Genomic DNA, 21,304 nt, shown 5'->3' on the forward strand with positions numbered 1-21,304 from the left:
CTACATATCTATCTATCTCTCCCTCCCTCCCTCTCTTTGTCTCTCTCTTCTTCCGTCTCCCCCCCCCTCCATCTATTTCTCTATCTCCATTTGTCTCTCCTTCTTTGTTTATTTATCGAACCCCCCAAACATACACAATATCTCTTAATTATCTATCTATCTATTTGTCCCTCCCTCTTTATCTCCCTCTCTTTCTCTCCCCCCCTTTCTCTCCCTCTCCCTCTCCTTATCTCTCTCTCCTCACTCTCTCCTCTCTCCCTCACTGTCTCTCCATCTCTCATCACTCCCTCTCTCTCTCTCTCTCCGCTTTTCTCTCTCTATGTCTTTCTTCTTCCCTCGTTCTCTCGCCACCTCCAAATCTATATATCTCCCTCCCTCTCTTCTTCTCTCTCTCAATTCCTCTCTATGTTCCTTCCTCTCTCTGCCTTTCTCTCAGAGGTCCCTTTATATCTCCTTCCATCTCTCCCTCTCTACCCTCCAACTTTATCACTATCTCCCTCCCTCTATCCTTCTCCCTCTCCCCCTCTCTACCCCCTCCATCTTTGTGTCTCCCTCTCTCTTTCTTCGCCTACTCTCCTTATCTCTCTCTCTCTATATTCCCCTTCTCTCCTCTCCTTCTCTCTCTCTTCCCTCCTCCTCTCCTCTCTCCATCTCTCCCTTGTCACTCCCTCTCTCTCTCCACCTCTATCTCACTATGCCTTTGTTCTTCCCTCCCTCTCTCCTTTCTCTTCCCTCATCTCTATCTTCCTTCCTCTCTCCCTCTCTCCCCCTGTCTCCCTCTCTCTCTCTTGCCCTCTAGCTCTATCATTATCTCCCTCCCTCTCTCCTTCTCTCTCTCCCCCCCCCCTTCCATTCATATGATCGATAATTTTCACTCTCTGTAATCAATATTATATGTAAGCTCTAATATAATAATATTTATAATGGATATGATTATTATTATAATATATTGGAATAATGATAATCAATATTATTGATTATTATACCAATAATAATATATAAAGAAATAACATGTTAAAGAAACAATAGTATGTTAACTTTAAACCAATTTCTTCTAATGAAACTTGGTAGCTTCGTGTCTTATATTTTACATTTTGTATTTTACATTTTACATTGCATAGGATTAGAATTTAACCTATTAAACGGGTTGAAAATTTATAATGAGATATGAAATGATAATTTTATATAATTAATTCTAAATATTGTTTTGTAGAGTTTAGTTCCGTCACATCACTAAATCAAATCTCATGAAAAGACGTTAAAGTTGAGAACAACCCTCACACAATCCGTGAAAAAGAAGTATATAAACCTTTATTATATGAATACGATGTTTCCATTATAGTGATATCAAAATGTTTTCACATAACAAAAAAAACCAACGATTTTAAAATGTTTTCAAACACCAAGATAATATATACTAGTACAACCACATTCGTAAATGTGGTTGATGTCGATTGACATCATTTCAAACACCAATTGGCATAGAAGAAGTGGAAAATAACTTCAATTAACATATATCAACCACATTTACTAATGTGGTTGTGCTAGTTGATGGTCATCGTGCATGGGGAGAAATAGTAGATGATTATTATTATTAATAGCAAATGATTATTATTCTTATTATTAATATTATAAATTGACAACTTTATTAACATTAATAGTATTATTATTAAACATTTTTAAACCGTGACTATAACCAACAAAGGTTGACTTTGGTCAAGCACAATTGACTATAATTGAATATGGTCGAATTCTTTTAACTAAGGATGACTATGAATGAACAACGTTGATTATTGTCAAATATGGTAAACATAGGGTTGACCAAGTTAGAACATGGTAAACTATTAATATATTCAATCATGTAATGATAGTAGTATAGTCAACCTTAATAATAATAATATATATTAGTATTATTATTATTAGTTGTTGTCAACTTTAATAGTAATAATGTTATTATTATTATTAAATATTAAATCTTATTCGCAAACCCTAATATTATTATTAAATTTTAAACCTTATTCGTAAACCGTAATATTATTATTATAGGGTTCACCAAGTTTGATCATGGTCAACTATTAATATTATATTCAATCATATAATAAAAATTATATAGTCAACCATATGTTTAATTATTATTGACTATGGTTGACTTTGTTTAACTATGTTTGGCTAATGTGGTTGATTATGTTTCATTATTAATATTAATCAATAATATTAATAGGCAATTGTGTTTGACAAAAGGTTAGGAGTGTTGATTGTCAAACATAGTCAAACATGGGTGAACATAGTCAACCACATTAGTAAATGTGGTTGATTTAGTTTTATAATATCGCATTACAACGTTGTAGAAATTACAATGTAATGTAACATTGCGACAATGTTTGTCACATTGCGACATTGGATATATTTATGTACCATTCCGACATGACAACATGTTTGATTATTAATAATAATTAATAATATTAATAGGCGATTAAACTTGATCGAAGTTGAAGAGTGTTGATTTTCAAACATAGTAGAACATAGTCAACCACATTAATAAATATGGTTGACAAATTTTGTAATGTCACATTGTGATGTTGGAGAAATTGTAATGTAATGTAACATTGTGGCAATGTTTGTCACATTGCAATGTTAGATATTTTTTCATACCATTTTGATGTTACAATATTCATATTCATATTATTATTATTATTGAACTTTATTAATACTAATATTTCTATTATTAAACATTCTTAAATCTTGATTGTGAATGACCAAGGATGACCTTAGTTGACTAAGGTAGACAATGTTTGACTTTATTCGACCATGGTTGACTATAATTGAATATGGTTGAGTTATATTGACTAAGGACGACTATGAGTGAACAAGGTTGAGTATTATTGAATATGGTGAACATAGCATTGACCAAGTTTGATCATGGTCAACTATTTAAGTGTTGACTATAAAAATTGACTTTGTTTGATTAATGTGGTTGACTAATAATAATAATAATATAATCAATCAGATGTTTGATTATTATTGACTATAAAGGTTGACTTTGTTTAACCGTGTTTAGCTAATGTGGTTGACTATCTTTGATTATTAATATTAATCAATAATATTAACAAGCGAGTATGTTTGACCGAAGTTGAAGAGTGTTGATTTTCAAACAGAGTCAAACATAGGCGAAAATAGTCAACCACATTAGTAAATGTGGTTGAATAATTTTGTAATGTCACATTGCAACATTGGAGAAATTGCAATGTAATGTAACATTGCAATGTTGGATAGATTTATGTACCATTCCGAAATGACAACATGTTTGATTATTAATATTAATCAATAATATAAATAGGCGATTAAGTTTGAACAAAGTTGTAGAGTGTCGATTATCAAACGTAATAGAACATGGTCAACCACATTAATAAATATGGTTGACTAATTTTGTAATGTCACATTATGACATTGGAGAAATTGTAATGTAATGTAATATTGTGATAATGTTTGCGACATTGCAAAATTGGATAGATTTATGTACCATTCTCGTGTCACAATATTCATATTCATATTATTATTATTATTAGTCAACTTTATTAATATTAATATTTTTATTATTAAACATTTTTAAATCTTAATTGTGATCGATCAAGGATGACCTTAGTTGAATAAGTTTGGCATTATTTAACTTTGGTTAGCCATGGTTGACTATAATTGAATATGGTTGAGTTATGTTGACTGGGGATGACTATGAGTGAACGGGGTTGAGTATAGTTGAATATGGTAAACATATGGTTGACCAATTTTGATCATGGTAAACTATTTAAGCATTGACTATAAAGGTTGAATTTGTTTGACTAATGTGGCCAACTATGTTTGACTATTAATATAAATCAATAATAATAATAATAGGTGATTATGTCCCGGATGCGGGTGATCATTCTAGATCTTAGTACGAGGATGGCTTGGCGGGAGGGCACGTGGCCGCTCACCGCAGCCAGATGGAGCTGCAGGACGCAGTAGTTAATAGCACACACATTAAAATTTATTACTGCATTAATGTAACTCTCCCAGGCATGGCATTTTGATAACATGACTGCTACGATGCTCGGCATGGTTCTCATTTTTTCTCTTCTCATCTGCTTTGGCTGGCAAAGCAAGGTCGAAGCTTCTTGTGCTAGAGACAGTTCAGGGCACTGTCTGGCTCTGGTGCGAGAAGCTAATACTTTTCCAAGCTTTCATGCTCCTATTAACCCACTTCGTATTCTCCCCTGAAGCCACTACGCATTCCCCTCTTTGACTGTTTGTTTCGCTTCCATAGCTCATATCAATATGCCCAGAGAGCGCCCCAGAATGGGCTGCAGAAGAGGCAGCTCTCGTGGCCGGGTCCTCCGCCAGGCGTCCTCAACAACCTCGGACCCTTCGTCTGAGGCTTCGGACTTCAGTTTTTATTGCTATCCGGCGACCAGAAGCAGGCGTGGCAGAGGAAGGAGGCAGTTTATGTCAGAGGTGAGCTCTCAGCACTCCAGAACACACACGGCTCGCTTCCGCCTCCCCTGTAGACTTGGTAATTCCTCCTTCATTGTTTCGGTCACTGTTGAGCTGAATGAGCAAGCTGGGGGTTCGGAGACAGTTGGCCCAGGAGTTCCTCAGCACCAGCAGATGGAACACCGGAATGCTCCCTCGACAAATGTGACTGCGCAAAGACGGGATAATGGGGGCTGTGCAATTCAGGACTCGCCCACTCCAGCTGGCCCGAGTGCGCCTGCAGCAGAAGAACATGCTAGAACATAGGGACAATCCGCGGAGCCTGAAGAACTAGATCTTTTTGGCTGCCGCATTATTGAGGAGCAGCCTCCAACTCAGAATGATGACTGAACAGGCTTGCGTGTCTTTGGTTTTGCTCAATTGTCGAATGCAGTTGTTCAATCTTCTCAGGTTTGCGTGTCTTTGGTCTTGTTCAATTGTCGAAAGAGGCTTTGTTCATCCTATGTTTGTAGCGCCCAGTATCAGGTTTTTTCAACTCTTTTTGAGGGTCGGTTTCCCCTGCGTGGGCGGCATTCCCTGTTTGTTGGTTAATGTTTTGGCTAAGGTGGTTCACTAGTCAGATCTGAGTCACTGTCCGGATTTTAGTCTTTTGTTATGGCTTTAGCGATTCCAAGTCCTAAAGATAGTTTTTTTATAAGTCCTCGGGATAGTTTGTCAAATGTTCATTGTCAGAATGTCGTTTCATGGGCTAGAACTCTCGAGACCTTCGTCTCGCTGTAAACATATTTTGTATCAATATAGAAGTAGAATAATTCAAAGAAATAATAATAATAATAATGATAATAATAAATAAGAAAAATAAATAAATAAATAATAATAATAGGTGATTATGTTTGACCAAAGTTGAAGAGTGTTGACTATCAAACATAGACAAGCATAGTTAACCACATTAATAAATGTGGTTGACTAATTTTGTAATGTCGCATTGCAACGTTGGATAAATTGCAATAAACTGTTACATTGAAATGTTGGAAGATTTTTTTACCGTTTCAATGTCACGATATTATTATTATTATTATTATTATTATTATTATTATTAGTTAAGTTTATTAATATTAAAATTGATATTATCAAACATTTTAAATCTTGATTGTGATTGATCAAGGATGATCTTAATTAACTAAGGTTGACAATTTTTTACTTTGGCCAACCATGGTTGATTATAATTGAATATGGTTGAGTTATGTTGATTGAGGATGACTATGAGTGAATAAGGTTGAGTATTGTTAAATATGGTAAACATAGGGTTGACCAAGTTTGATCATGGTCAACTATTTAAACATTGACTACAAAGGTTAACTTTGTTTGGTTAATGTGGTAGACTATGTTTGACAATTAATACTAATCAATAATAATAATAATAATAAGCAATTATCATTATTATTATTAGCGAACTTTATTAAAAAAATCGTGGAAAATATGGGCAAATCAACCCAAAGGGATCACATCCCATTGACCAAACTAGGAGAGCCTAACCCTGAGGGCATCGAGGAGAATTGAACCCGTGGCCTCGCAATGGCGAGGTACTTAGCAATGGGAATTTAAGTAATTGAGCTAACCCTCGAGGCCTTTAGTCAACTTTATGAATATTGATGTTGTCATAATATTTAACAATTTTAAATATTGATTATGATTGACCAAGGATGACCTTAGTTGATCGGTTGACAATGTTTGACTTTTAATATTTATCAATAATAATAATATGCGATTATGTTTGACCAAAATTGAAGTGTTAATTGTTAAACATAGTCAACCATAGTCAACCACATTAGTAAATATGCTTGACTAATTTTGTAATGTTGCATTGTGATGTTGGATAAATTGCAATGTAATGTAACATTGTGATAATGTTTGTCACATTATGACGTTGGATAGATTTCTATACCATTACAACGTCATAATATTAATATTAATATTATTAGTAAACTTTATTAATTTATTAATATTTATATTGTTAAACATTTTTAAGTCTTGATAGACACTAGCGAAGGATGACCTTAGTTGACTAAGGTTTACCACGTTTGACTTTAGTCAATCATGGTTGACTATAATTGAATATGGTTGATCGTGGTTAGACTATGGTTGACCATATGTGACTATTGTTAAACATATATGACTATTTTTTTACTATAGTTAATGATTCTTTCACTATGGTTGACCATGGTTGACTATGGTTTTTCATGTTCACCCTTTTTAAACATCACTGACTATGTTTTGACTATGAATTACTATGTTTAACAATTGTTTGACTATGGTTGACCATGGTTGACTATAGTTGTTCATGTTCACCATGTATAAGCATCACTAACTATGTTTTGACTATGGTTAAGTGCAACAACTAACGGAGATATACTTCATAACAGACACTGTAATTTGATAGCTAATTGGTTTATGTATATAATAAGCATGCTATATTCGTAACTTCGTATAATGCACAAAAACAAAGAGGTAAAGACATGGAATCACATAGAACCGATTAAGAAGAAAGATTCATAGCATTATGCAATATGTCTATTTTATCTCCATCTTTCAAAGTATCGATTATGTCCTCTATGAAGGCATATGTTTTGTGCCATCATGTATAACCGTTATGTTAAACTACATAAATAGTTGAGATTTGCCTTGATCGGTATGCAAGAGGAGTAGAAGCAAGTAGCATATTGTTATGATTTGTTATGTCGTGGCCATTTGCGTTGCAACTCTCCTTTGGTCAACAACAATACAAACATATAATAAGAACACCACTCTAACCATGGCATTAACATGAATGGCTAGTAGAGGTGGTTAGTCTAATCCATGTCTCCCAAAGGAAATTTTTCTTGCGATTTCTCCTCACAATGTAATGTTTACTGTGTGACTGTGACAACATATGTGCACTAATAACGATGCCTCTACTTTTGGACTACAAAAGGGTGAAGGTATTTATTACAATAATTGTCAAACATAGTCAACCACATTAGTAAACGTGGTTGACTAATTTTGTAATGTTGCAATGCTATGTTGGATAAATTGCAATGTAATGTGACATTGCGACAATGTTTGTCACATTGCGATGTTGGATAGATTTCTATATCATTCCAACGTCATAATATTAATATCAATAATATTATTATTATTAGTCAACTTTATTAATACTAATATTGATATTGTTAAACATTTTTAAATTTTGATAGTCATCGACCAAGGATGACCTTAGTTGACTAAGGTTGACAATGTTTGAATTTGGTCAACCATGGTTGACTATAATTGAATATGGTTGACCTTGTATGACTATTGTTAAACATCTATGACTATTTTTTGACTATAGGTAACGATTCTTTCACTATGGTTGACCATGGTTGACAATGTTTAACTATGGTTATGCATGTTCACCATGTTTAAGCATCAATAACTATGTTTTGACTATGGTTGACCATGGTTTGACTATGGTTGATCATGATTGACTATGGTTTGACTATGATTGACCATCATTTGACTATGGTTTACCTATGTTCAACTATAGTTGAATATGATTGACTCTAGCTGACCATGGTTTGAATATGGTTTGACTATGGTTGACAATATTTTTGACAATTTATTATCTACAATTTACCATCATTTGACTATGGATACCATTGCAATGGTAATTATTAGTGATTAATCATGGTTTGACTATGGTTAACCTTGACCATCCACTATATACATCCATGGTCAACCATGGCCATGCACTATGGTTCAATATAGTTCATTATGCTTCACTATAGGTCACTTACAAATAGACCATGATGTTTGTGGTAACTATGGTTCACCATGGTAGTCATGTTGACTATTGTTGACTATGATGCCCATGTCAACAATAGTCAACCATAGTTAACATGTGTTAATGCATAAATTAATTAACAAGTTAAGACATTATAAATGTGTAGATTAATATATTATTAAGGTGTCATTAATGTTATATTAAACCATTATTATGTTATTTAAATGTTATTAATGTTATATAAATGTTTTATATATGTCTTAATATTATATTAATGTCATAATTTATTATTAATAATATACTAAATATTAAATATTTATATAATAATTATGTATTAAAGATTGTATTGATAAACTAATTATTAATAAATTAATGTTTTTTTAATAGTAATGAGTACATTTCACTAGGCACAATCGGTAAATTCGTAGAAACGACTGCCACTATTCCACCATTAGCAAAACTATTTCATAAATGTCACATGGGCCAATATATCTCTCGAAACTTGAACCCATTCTACTTGAGACACAAATGGTGAACCATACCTCTTGAGTTAAATTCGTTTGACAATAATATAATAATCACCAATTGGACTATCCCTTTATTAATAAATTAATGTTTTAATTGATATATTAATTAATATTTTAATAGATTAAAATATATTAATTAAAGTGTTATATATAATATTTACGGAATAATTATTAATTAAATTAAAATTCTAAAACTTTATTGCTAATAATTAAATTAAAATAATAATGGTTAATAAATTAAAACATGGGATCTTCTTTTGAAAATCTCAATTATTCTCGTTGAAATATATTCGTTAGCACAACAATAACCTAAAACAAAGAATCATGGGATTTGAGTGATACTTTGCTGAAGTTTTTTAAGTTATCTAACAACTTGTAATAAAACATGAGTGATATCATGATTAATATTGAAAAGTATGGTTACTTTCTCTGTTGCACGCGCTCGCTCGACTCTACTTCTTGCGAGATCCGCACCCCACAGAATTTGAAGGCTGCGTGCGCGCCCGCTATCTGCATTCCCCGATCCCTGCAGGCGGTTCCGCCGAGGGCTCATTCTGCTGGCTGCAGTTGGCTAGGGTTTGATTTGCTAGCTCTCCATGGAGGAGTCGGCTCCCCCCCAGGGGTCTTCCTCCCCTTCTCCGTCTTCCGCCGCTGAGGCCTTCAGATCCTTGCTGGCCTCTCTGCCCAAGAAGAAAGTTGTGGAAGCTGCCAAGTTCGTGAAAAGACTAGAAGATATCCCCGAGATCACCCTTCCTCCTGAAGGCCCGATTCAAGTAGCATTATCTCTAGCGGACCGTGCACTGGTAGGTTAGTTTACAGGTCTCTGGCCCTCCCCAAAATCAACAGAGAACTGGGTTGCTAGAAACTGGGCTCCACTGATCAAGAACAAGGTAACATCTTACTTCCTCGGAAGAGGATACTTCCTATTTGAATTCTCAGAAAAAGAGGACAAGGATCTCATTTTCATAAACGGGCCCTACTTCATGGGTCCTCAAGGGCTGTACTTAAATAAATGTACCCCAGACTTCGATTCGGCGGCGGATGTGCCCTCTGCGGTCTCGGTATGGGTAAGGCTCCCCAATCTCCTGGTTCACTGTTGGAACTGGGACTCTCTGAAGCATATCAAAAATACTCTTGGGAAATTCATAGATAAGGCCAACGGCAAGGATCAGTACGACTGCGCCAGAATTTGTGTGGAGGTAGATCTGGAGGTCGGATTACCAGAAGCCATCAAAATAAGGGTAGGTCCTTGGACGCGTGTTCAGAAGCTGGACTATGAACAACTGCCATTCAAATGCCGGAAGTGTCAAGTATACGGGCACTTTGCTAGAGACTGCCCATCCAAAGGGGTTGAGGAAAAAGGGAAGGAAGAAGGATGGAATCAGGCAAAAAGACCCAAAATTTCTTTTAGGAAGAATGCAAATGTTAATGCTAGAACCCCCCAAACGGGCCCTGCTCAGCATCCACCCATGGAAAGCCAAGGGAACAAATTTGAGATCCTTGGATATGAAATCATGAATACGTAGGAGACAGAAATTCCGAAAGAAGTCTCTCCGCCTAAATCCAAAAGTGTACCAGAGGGATCCAAAGGGAAGCTGTCAGAAGAAGAGGAGGAATCCCAAGAGTCAGAGGAATCGAAGGAAGAAGGGGAAATAGGGGATTCGTAGTCTACCCCCAGAAGATCCACAAGAGGACGAATGTCAACAAAGGAAAAAAGAGATCAAGAAACATACAAAGACAAGCTTCAGGGCAGCCAGCCAACGCTAGAGAAACTCCTAGCAAAAACCCCGAAGATGAAGAGGATCCAAACCCAGAGCTCCAAAGGAGCTCATCACAGCAAAAGTAAATGATGAAGATAGTCTCCTGGAATTGTAGGGGAATGGGCTCCAAAGCCAAGGAAGAAGCAATGAATAGTCTAATAAGACTGGAAGCCCTGGACATTCTTCTCATCCAGGAGACTAAACTAGAGGATTTAGCCTTCCTCCAAGCAAGCAAAAAGTTTTGGAAAAAAGACGGAGCGCATGCAACCTCTACCCGTGGAGCATCGGGAGGACTTGGGTCGCTCTGGAATCCAAATAAGTTCTCTCTAATCTATGTGTCCCTGAACACTCATTGGATTTTGTTCAAATTGCAGCACTTAGAATCTAAGGAAACTATTAGTCTAGTCAATGAATATGCTCCTAACAATGCAGGTGAAAAGAACTATGTTGGGACTCCATCAAAAACTTGGCAGATCTGGAAAATTTGGAGAACATTATCATAGCCAGAGACCTCAACCTCACCCTCCTCTTGTCAAAAAAGAGAGGAGGCAGTATTGTCAAAGATCCGGCAAGAGAATCAGTGGAAGATCTCATGCAGGATTGGGATCTAATTGACATTAAACCGACTACTGGTAAGTACACATGGTCAAACAAGAGGGTTGGCTCGGGTCACATAGCTACAAGACTGAACAGATTTTTGGTGCAAAGTTCCTTCCTGCTTCTAGGATTAGAAGCTAGATCGCACATCCTTCACAGCAGCATATCAGATCATAAGCCTATTAGCTTGGAACTGCTGACCCCCAAGGACCTGGGGCCTATTCCATTCAGGTTCAACTCTCTCTGGATCAAAGAGGCAGACTTTATGGCCAAGGTTAGAGACTGCTGGAAAGACCTAGTCAAGAGATCCGCCTCCTTTATGTGGGAGGAAAAACTCAAAAGAGTTAAAGTCATGCTAAAAAATTGGGCTAAGACCCTGCCCAACCCTACTGCAGAAAGGAAAAAATCTCAAATCGATCTAGAAAGCCAGCATCTTCACCTTGAAACGGCTGAAATCACTAAAGAGGAATTGGAAAAGGAGGCCAAAATTCAGCAAAATTTCCATAAGGCATGCCTGGTAGAAGAGGAGTACTGGAGGCTCAAGTCTAGAAGTCTTTGGCTCAAATCTGGTGACAGAAACTCCTCTTTGTTTCATAAACAAGCACAAGCTAGGAAAGGATGGAACTCCATCAACGAAATAAAAGAAGAAAACTGCGTTCTGAAGGACTTTGCAAGCATAAAAAATGCAGCTTCAGATCATTTTGAGAAGTTGTACAAGGAAGCAATAGGAGCTGAGCAAAATGATAGCCTACTGGACGTTTTCCCTAGCCTCATCACTCCCAAGATGAATCAGGTCCTGCAAAGCAAAATCACGCATAAGGAAACCAAGGAGGCCCTCTTCGCAATGGATCCCGATAAAGCTCCGGGACCGAATGGTTTCATGCCGAGATTTTTACAAACCTGTTGGCAGATAGTTGAGAAGGAATTCCTCAAAATGATTCAGAAATCCCAAGACTGTCAGAAGCTTGGGGGCTACACAAATTCAACATTTCTCGCCCTCATCCCCAACGAAAAAGGTGCAAACTCTTTCAATAGATTTCGCCCAATTTCATTATGTAATATTGGGTACAAAGTGATAGCAAACAGGCTGAAAAGATTTCTCCCTAAAATCACTCCGGACAATCAAGGTGGATTCATTTAGGGCAGGCAGCTGGTGGACAACTTTGTGCTGGTGCAAGAGGCAATCCATTCCAGCCAACACCGAAAGGAAAAAGGTATGGTTATTAAATTAAATCTAGCTAATGCCTTTGACCGTGTTAGACATAGGTTTTTGTTTGATGTAATGTATAAATTGGGATTCGGGCAAAGCCTCATAAAGTGGATAAAAGCTTGCATATCGGAACCTTGGATTGCCCCTCTGGTGAATGGAAGGGCCGCTGAATTCTTCGAAGCCTCTAGAGGGCTGAGGCAGGGGTGTCCCCTTTCACCTCTCCTATTCGTCATTCAGGCTTCTGTTCTCAGTTTCTATCTGAATAAAAAGCAGCAAGAACAGGACATTGCTGGCTTGTGCATTGCAAGAGGGGTGAAACGCATCAATCATGCCCTCTTTGCCGATGATACTCTACTGCTGGGAGCTGCTATACTGCATTCAGCTATTAAATTCAAAGTAGTTCTAGACGAATTCTATAAGGTCTAGGGCAGCGTGTTAAACAAGGGTAAATGTGAGATATACTGTTGGAACATCCCTGCTTCTACTGCAAACTCCGTAGTAGGATGCCTTGGATTTGCAGCCTCCACTACTTGGTCCTCATTCAAATATCTTGGTCTGCCAATCTTCAACAAGAGGGCATCAAGCAAAGACTAGTCACCTCAGTTAGACAAATTCAAAGCAAAGATGCAAGCCTGGGGATCCTCTTGGCTCAACATCGCAGGCAAAGCAGTGCTCATCAAGGCAGTTCTCAGCAGTCTTCCGATTTTCAAATTCTCTGTCCTCCTGGCACCTGTGGGAATCATCAAAAAGATGGAGGAACTAATCAGGCAATTCTTCTGGAAAGGAGGCAAACAAAATGACAAGAGATTTTCCCTAATCAATTGGGATATAGTCACCAAACCAATTTTTGAAGGGGGATTGAATTTTAAAGACCTCAGAGCTCAAAATCTAGCCATGGGAGCCAAATTAATTTGGAAAATCATTGCTCCTAATCCAAATTGGGCACAGATTGCATTATGGAGAAAATATTTCAGAGGAACGAGGCTCAAATGTTTGGATCATCCTAAAAACCAACTCAGAAATCCTTTCAACACGTTCATTAACAGAATTGGTCCGATGATAAAAAACTACTCTCACTGGATTCCTGGAAATGGCAAACGTATTCAGCTGTGGAGTGACAGAATTCTGGATCGACCTCCGCTGGAAGAATTGAGAGATTTTACAAAGTTAAAGAACTAGCTAGCTGCAGCAAACGTCCACACCCTGTGGGACTTATCGATGTGGACGGAGGATACCTGGGCAGGTTAGAAACACCTCCTTGTGCCCATCGCCTTGCAACCTGAGTTGGCATCGCTCAACAACCTCTTACATGGGCTGGCCCCTATCCATGTGCGTAGGCAAAGAGGTTGGGGAAAAAATTGGGCAGGATATACAGTCTCTCACGGATACTCTAAGTGTCTTGAATGTCCCCACGTGCCTCCCAACCTTGCCCCTTGGGTAGGCATATGGAATTTCCCCTCAATTCCTAAAATAGATCATTTCTGTTGGATTCTCTGCCACCAAAAAATCCTCACTGAGGACAGACTCCAGAAAAGAGGCATCAATGGGCCTTCCAGATGCATTCTTTGCAAGGAGAACTCAGAAACTGCCCTCCACCTCATGATCGAATGCAAATTTACAATCTCTATTTGGCAGGAGCTGCTAGATCCTTGGAATTATGATTTCATTTTTCCTACTTATGTTCAGGATTTGTTTGCGGGCTGGATGGCCAGATATCCAAGTGCACAACCAAAAAACAAAACGGTCAGGATAGCTTGGAGTGCACTGCCAAAATTCATCAGTTGGCATGTTTGGTTGGAAAGGAACAGGAGGATATTCCGAAGCAAGGATCAGGACCATAGAATAGTAGTCAACTAAGTGAAATGCCAGCTAACCGAGTGGCTGGAAGACAAAGGAGATGACTCAAATCTCAGCCAGCAAGACAGAGACCTGAGATCTATCCTTAGGTTTAATTTTCACAAGCCAAGAAGCTCTCCTCCGATTCTCGAAGATTGGAAAATTAGGAAAAATGAAGAATATTTTTAGGAATGGCTGTCCAATCAACCAATTCTCTCCCTATTCTTTGATGGGGCAGCAAAAGGAAATCCAGGAAAGGCCGGTGCTGGTGGACACATTAATATGCCAGACAACACATCTCCACACAATTTCACTTGGGGATTAGGCCATTCCTCTAGCATACAAGCTGAGGCGTTGGCCCTCTTCCAAGGTGTAAACTTCCTCAAAGAGCTGGGAATTTGGGAGGCAAATGTCTTTGGAGACTCCCAAGTAATCATAAGAGCAGTGGTGACCAACTCCAATCCAGCAGATCTGCAGCTAGCAAGATTAATTACAAGGATCAAAAGCATGTCAAAGGCCCTACATCTGAATTATTTTCATGTATTGAGAACAAATAATAAAGCAGCAGACATTGAGGCAAACAAGGCAGTACACTTAGAGGCTGGAACTATTCTCAAAAATAAAGAAATTTTGTGGGCCCCTATCCCGTAAAGAGCCATGTTTTACTACTTTCTTTTACATTAGTTCGTTTGTATCTTTCAGCTCGGACAATTAGCAGCAAAAGTGCACTTTAACAATTGTAAAAAGAGGAAGCTGATAAGAGCAGGTGCCATTTCCCTCTTGGTAGAAAGGCACGCTGAAAATTGCTCCTCCTTTTGTAACCAAATGGTGGCCTTTAGCCAAGCAGTTAATGAAATCCTATAACCGTTCTTGTAAAAAAAAAAAACATGAGTGATGAATAACAAAAAGAGAAACAAACACTTAATTTACAAGTATCACTTTATTTGTATTTTGTGGCTGTGTGAGAGATTCCGAAAAACAAGTATCTTATCGTTTTATTTTTTTGATGGGTATCTTTACCGTTATTTTTTGATGAGTATCTTTATCGAGATGGTTGATTCGCAGAATATTTGGCAATCAGACAGACATTGGCACAATCAATTATTTGACTGCGCTCATGTTTACCTAATTGCTCAATATTCCGCTAATCAGCGATCAAGATAAACGCAAGTTTTTTTTGATAAACACAAAGCTTTTACAGTAAAGATCACAAAATCTATCCTTCTAAATATAAAAACCGTTACTTATAAAGAATCGAACAATCATTTGGGTGCAAATTTGATTGTAGATTTTAGGCCTTTTTTATTGCAGAGTGTGTGTCAGCTACAAATCTGGTGGTGTTGAGTTTCACGTTCTCGTAGTTGTAGAGCCTGCGTAACATTTGTTAATATTACAAACTCAATGTCGTTTGTATAAATTAAGGGTATCCCAAAACAAGTTATAGATATTTTTTAATAGGAATGCACGAGTATGCTCAGCTAAGTAATGACAATTACTGTAAGAAGTACCTCGGCTGAGTGAAGAATAATGACAATTACCATAAGAAGTACCATAATGCGATCAAGTAGGCGTAGGCATATCGCATTATGCGAAGTTACAAATATAGTGCGCTTATTATATACAGAAAATATAATGTTCGTTAGGAAGCATATCTTCGTAATCGTTGCATACATCTCAAAATATTTGAGTTTGAGATAGCAGAACTCCAAGGAAGGAGAATATAGCAGTGCTAAAATTTACAAAGTAAAAATGAGTTTGGCAACGATAATAATATGTCTTGAAGTGCTTGGATAGTGTCAGGCCAATAATAATAATATGTCTTGAAGCGCTAGGATAGTGTCAGGCCAATGACATTAGTCACCCTCGTCGGATCCTTACAGACATCCAAGAATCTTAATTCTCTGATGGCCTTTGCTGATGAATGGCGTTGAGAAAGGCTGTACATTTGGGAGATAAGTCTGTTGGAGTACTTTGAAGAAGAAGCAACTACACATGATCGAGGGCCTTAGTTCCCAACAGTCCACATATCCTCAAGGATTGTCCATGCCCTTGTTTTTGGATCGTAAATATCTAGAGCTTTTTGGCTCACCTCAAGAAGAGTCTTCCTCTCGAAACTAATGGGTAAATGGATTGAAAACGGATGGATAGGTAAATGCACGGAGTATCGTGTGGATTGAAACGCAAATAGTGTCATTTGGATTTTATTATTAAAATATGATTATTAATGATGTTGTAATGTAAGATTTAGGTGCTAGTGAAATTTAGTGGGTACGATCCATGGTGGGCATATGTTTGTTGGTATGGTTGAGCATAAGGAATATAGAGTATTTTCTTTTTATATATTTTGGGGCATTTCAGGGTTTGAAATGTTCTCATTTTTTCGTAGAGGGTTTATGGTGTGAGGGAGACTTGCATCATGATCACTTCTTTCTTCTTTGAGAAAGGTCCAGTGACCGATCACCAATCCACTAGACACATTGCTATGCACAAACTGTGGAATAACTTCTCAGTGGAATCTTTTGATGGGGCTGCATCAAAAGGGATATGTGGAAGTGGATGTTGATCTATTTGAGCCCAAATGAATGCTATGGTTTCAAATGGTGTAGTGGCCAAGGCACAAATAGTAAGGCAACGTTGTTGGCACTCTAGGGCATCCTCTTTTGTGCCAATTGGATGGAAATCGAAGAGATTGATATATATGGTGATTCCAAGGTCATTATAGACTGGGCAAATCAATGATCGACTCTACGTGCTCCTGCCATGTCTCACTGGATGATTAGGACAGGGTCCTTGCTTTCCACATTCCAAAGGATCTCTGTCTCCCACATATAGAGGGAACAAAAGGTTAAAGCGGACAAATTATCGAAAGAAAGGTGCAGTGTGTCTTTGGATCACATTCTTTTTCAGGGTTTCACTTTTGGCACACTACTGCGGAAAGGCCACCAAGATATTTGATGGGACCCCTTGTTTTGGTCGGTTCTTATGCACAGTCTTGAGATTTCGGTTACTTGTATACCTTGTTGGGATTCGATTTTTGTTTCTGTTCATTATATAGTCTATGGTATTTTATTTGGTTTGTGTATTGATGGCCGCAGCAATGACAATTAGGCAGTAGTTTATGGGTATGGGTTGGTAGTTTTGTCGAGGAATTTAGGATTGAGTTTTTTGTGACATATGGTCATATTACTTCAGTACCATGATTTGTGTAAATTTTTCATCATTAATGGAAAATGCATTTTTTCTTCTGAAAAAAAAAAGGGTGCTAGTGAAATTTAATCCCTTGATTTCCACATATAATGAAGAATATTTGTTCAAGATGAAATCTCACATATCGACATAATAAATATATTAAGACAATGAAAACAACATATATCATTTTTATAATGCTAAATACCATAAATTTTAGACCAAACTTGTTTATTCCATTAATTATGAGGTATAATTTGTAAATACACATAATTTTAAATTATGTCTATCATGATCTTACAAATCATGATGCAGAGAGATTATGTCGATATAATCCATTCAAGCAATAGAGTTATATTTCGCCCCACAACTTTGTATGAATGGAAATTTTCTATTTTATCTCATTCCAATGGTCGATGGTTGCAACTTACATTTACAGGGTGGATCAATTTCGTGGAGATAATCTTCACGGTTTCCAATTGAGTCATGTTGACATCGTTAAGGAACCAAGGGAATATTTTGTCTTGTGAGATATGTTGTGTTATACCATATTTTCTCAATATTTTTCCATTTTGTAGGATCTTGCCACAAGGGATAATAGGTGCTAAATGGCTGCAAATCTCAAATCTAATAGGTAATAAAGCAAATTGACTTCGACTACCAAAATGGGATAGATGAATTCTTCTTTTGTTAATGATAAACTTTAGTTTAGAGAGTCATAAATGAAATTATCTTCATTCATGATAAGTTTGTCGTATTAATATTAATATGTTGAATTAATATTAATATCATTTACATATTATAAATTCAACATATTGCGCTGACATTTAAAACTCTTGGCATACTATCTTTCTTACATTACACCTACACATCTCCCCTATACTGGGTTGTAGAGCACCTCTTGGCGCAATAAGCATAAGTTGGTTTAATTAGATGTTATTCAATAGAACGGTTGGGATAGTCAATTGATTCAACCTAATTAAGGACAATTATAAGTAGTTGCAACTACTTTCTTATATGTTTACCAATATACAAGGACATCAACTCCTCTATTGCGAGATTGGATATTCTAGGGTTTACCATGACATAATAAATTTTGTCTCACCATTGTTCCCATGATTGTTTCTCTAAATGTTTATGCATGCATATGTGTTATATCAAGAAGATTAATCAAGTATTACTTTGTTTATTTTGCTTATTGTTCCATAATTAGATTGTTATATTAGAATATTTTTGTAATCTATTAGATTCCAAGAAATATAAATGGTTCATTGGACTAACATTAGCGAGGACTAGTTGAAAAAAAAATCAACATAAAAAAATAAATTATGAGAAGGCATTTTCTCCAACAACAATGTTAGTTAGAATCATATAGTAACAACAATAACATTTTTTTTTCACTGAAAAATATATAAAATGGATGCAAAGAGTGCATTCCACAAGATGAAATAATTATACTTAAGTTACATGGATCCTAGGATACAAGTCGGGAGAATTTGGTATGTAGGTCAAGTAAATATTAATAAATTAAAAGAGGCCCTAAAAAGTCTAGTACACGAGACATGATAAATAGCTTACAAAATACATATTTGTAAATATGATCTTTGAATCCAAACCTTCATGCCATAAACATAAGTGTTAATGTAGTGATCATAGTACTTTATGTGGTTAACATAATCATCACGCCTAGTGAGGTAGACATATTTAAGAAAATGAATTTTACCTTTTGCTCAATGTTTGAAATGACCTATCTAGACTTTATTCATCATTTCTAAGTGTAAAATGTTAACAAAGTGATACCTATATATTCATGTCCCAATGAAAGTATGCTAAAAGCATAATGTTAACAAAGTGATATCTGTATGTTTATGTCCCAATGAAAGTATGTTAAAATCTTGCTAGATAGGTTTAAAATGATTGACTATAAAATTGATGACTAAACCCATGAGGTTGCATTGAAATTATAAACCAGGTTTAACTAAAAATTCACGAATAAGTCAATGTATAGAGAACTAGTAACTAGTGAGAAGCTACCTCATCACTACCATCAAAGATTTAAGCTTTACAATGATCTATCTCTCCATATTTGTGACAACTCCAATTATTAATTATTGGATAGAAACCAAGATGATTCAATCATATGTGAGAGGTATCCTAGAATATCATATCATATATGATTTAGGTGAGGACTTTTAACTCACATGTTACACAGTTGTTGTTGGATACGTTTTTAGCTTTAGTGCAAGTGCAACATGTAATGTCACTTTTGTATAATGAAACAAAATATATAAAAATCATATGATGATTTAATTAAGTTGAGCACTTGTAGTGTTTTAAGTCAAATAAATCAATCTGCAACACTCCATCATGCAAGGTTCACCTAAATATAAATGAACCATGTGTTTGGCAATAAGACCAAGTATGCATAAATGCATTGCCACTTCATTTAATAGTTAGTGGAAAACAAACAAATAGAGTTGCAATATTATGTAGCTCATGAAAACATGTTACCTATGTTTTAAATATTAGTCGCAAGTGCTCTTATAACCATTAAAATGAATGATAAAACATGCTCAATAGTGACGACCATTAAGGCGTCCACTCACTTAATAAAACACATATAAATAGATTCTACATAATTGACATGTCATAATTTTAATTATCTGAATTGTTAATGAAAGATTAATTAAATGGAGTAGGAAGAATCAATTACATTTAAAAAAAAAACAACAAATTGAATCATATTTTCATATAATATTTTTTTAATAATAAAATATTAATTAAATATGTTTTAGGGGGCAGTGCAATTGGTGATCGAAGTAATGTGAGTTTTGATGAAATTGAGAGATCTAAAATTCAAATTTTCTGATTTGTGATCCGGTTTACAAAGAGGAGGACAAATCGTAGACCCCCGGAAATTTACTAGTAACTACATGTCAAACAAGTTGTTGGATTTTTATTAAAAAAAAATACTTGTAACTTAATATATATATAATAGATTTTAATTTTTACCATTTTTCCTTTCCATTTTTCGAGACTTTTTGTTTTCACTTATTCCATTATTAGATATAATATAACATAATATTGAAGAAAATGACTTTAAATTAACCTTTGTAATATTTAATTTGTATTCATTGTTTTTTTCCATCTCGTAATATTGGTTAGGATTAATGAAAATCTCAAGTTTATGAGTTTATGAATTTTTAAGTAATTAATTTAAGACGCATTTAGAAGGGTTTATTTAGTGGTATAGAGTATGTTATTATGTTAGAGTATCTTATTATGTTATTTTTTTTCGTATAAAATGTAAGTTTATAGTGGTTTCCTTGGTTAATTTGGAGGAATATGGACAACAAGGGTTTGTAGCCAAAAGGCAAAGGGCCCTACTGCACCAAGTCACTCTAGCACCACTTCACCCTGTAGATTTAATTGACCCTTAGTAGATCCACTTTCCCTCTTATGCCATAGATGATGAGGTGGTAGACTACTCCCTCGATCTAATAGATGGTGTTGATATATGGGTGTCCCTACCACTTAAATCCCTCTAATAGCCTCTATCCTCCCAATTGATAGACCTGGTGCATTTTTCATATCAATCTTCCCAATCCCCTTGTTGCACACTTGCATAGTCTGAGGCTAAGAGGTTGGCAGACACCTATTTGACATACCTATGACCTTCGACGACTCTCCCATTGTTATCTTGACCACATCTTCTTGGATAAAATTAAAAGTGATTAATATACCCTAATTTCCAATCTGGGACGTAAACTTATGAATTGTGTGCACAATTTGTGCAGGCAACAGAAACAGATCTAGAAACCTAAATAAAACTTTGCAAATTAGCTAGCAACTAAAATCATATAACAATCCTGCAAACAAACTGGCTTGAAATGTAATAATAAGGAGTGAAATGGAAATCACA

The sequence above is a fragment of the Pinus tabuliformis genome, chromosome 7 (genome assembly GCF_031772625.1).
Source record: "Pinus tabuliformis cultivar Carrire ecotype Pingquan chromosome 7, CPIR1, whole genome shotgun sequence".
NCBI classification, from domain to species: Eukaryota; Viridiplantae; Streptophyta; class Pinopsida; order Pinales; family Pinaceae; genus Pinus; species Pinus tabuliformis.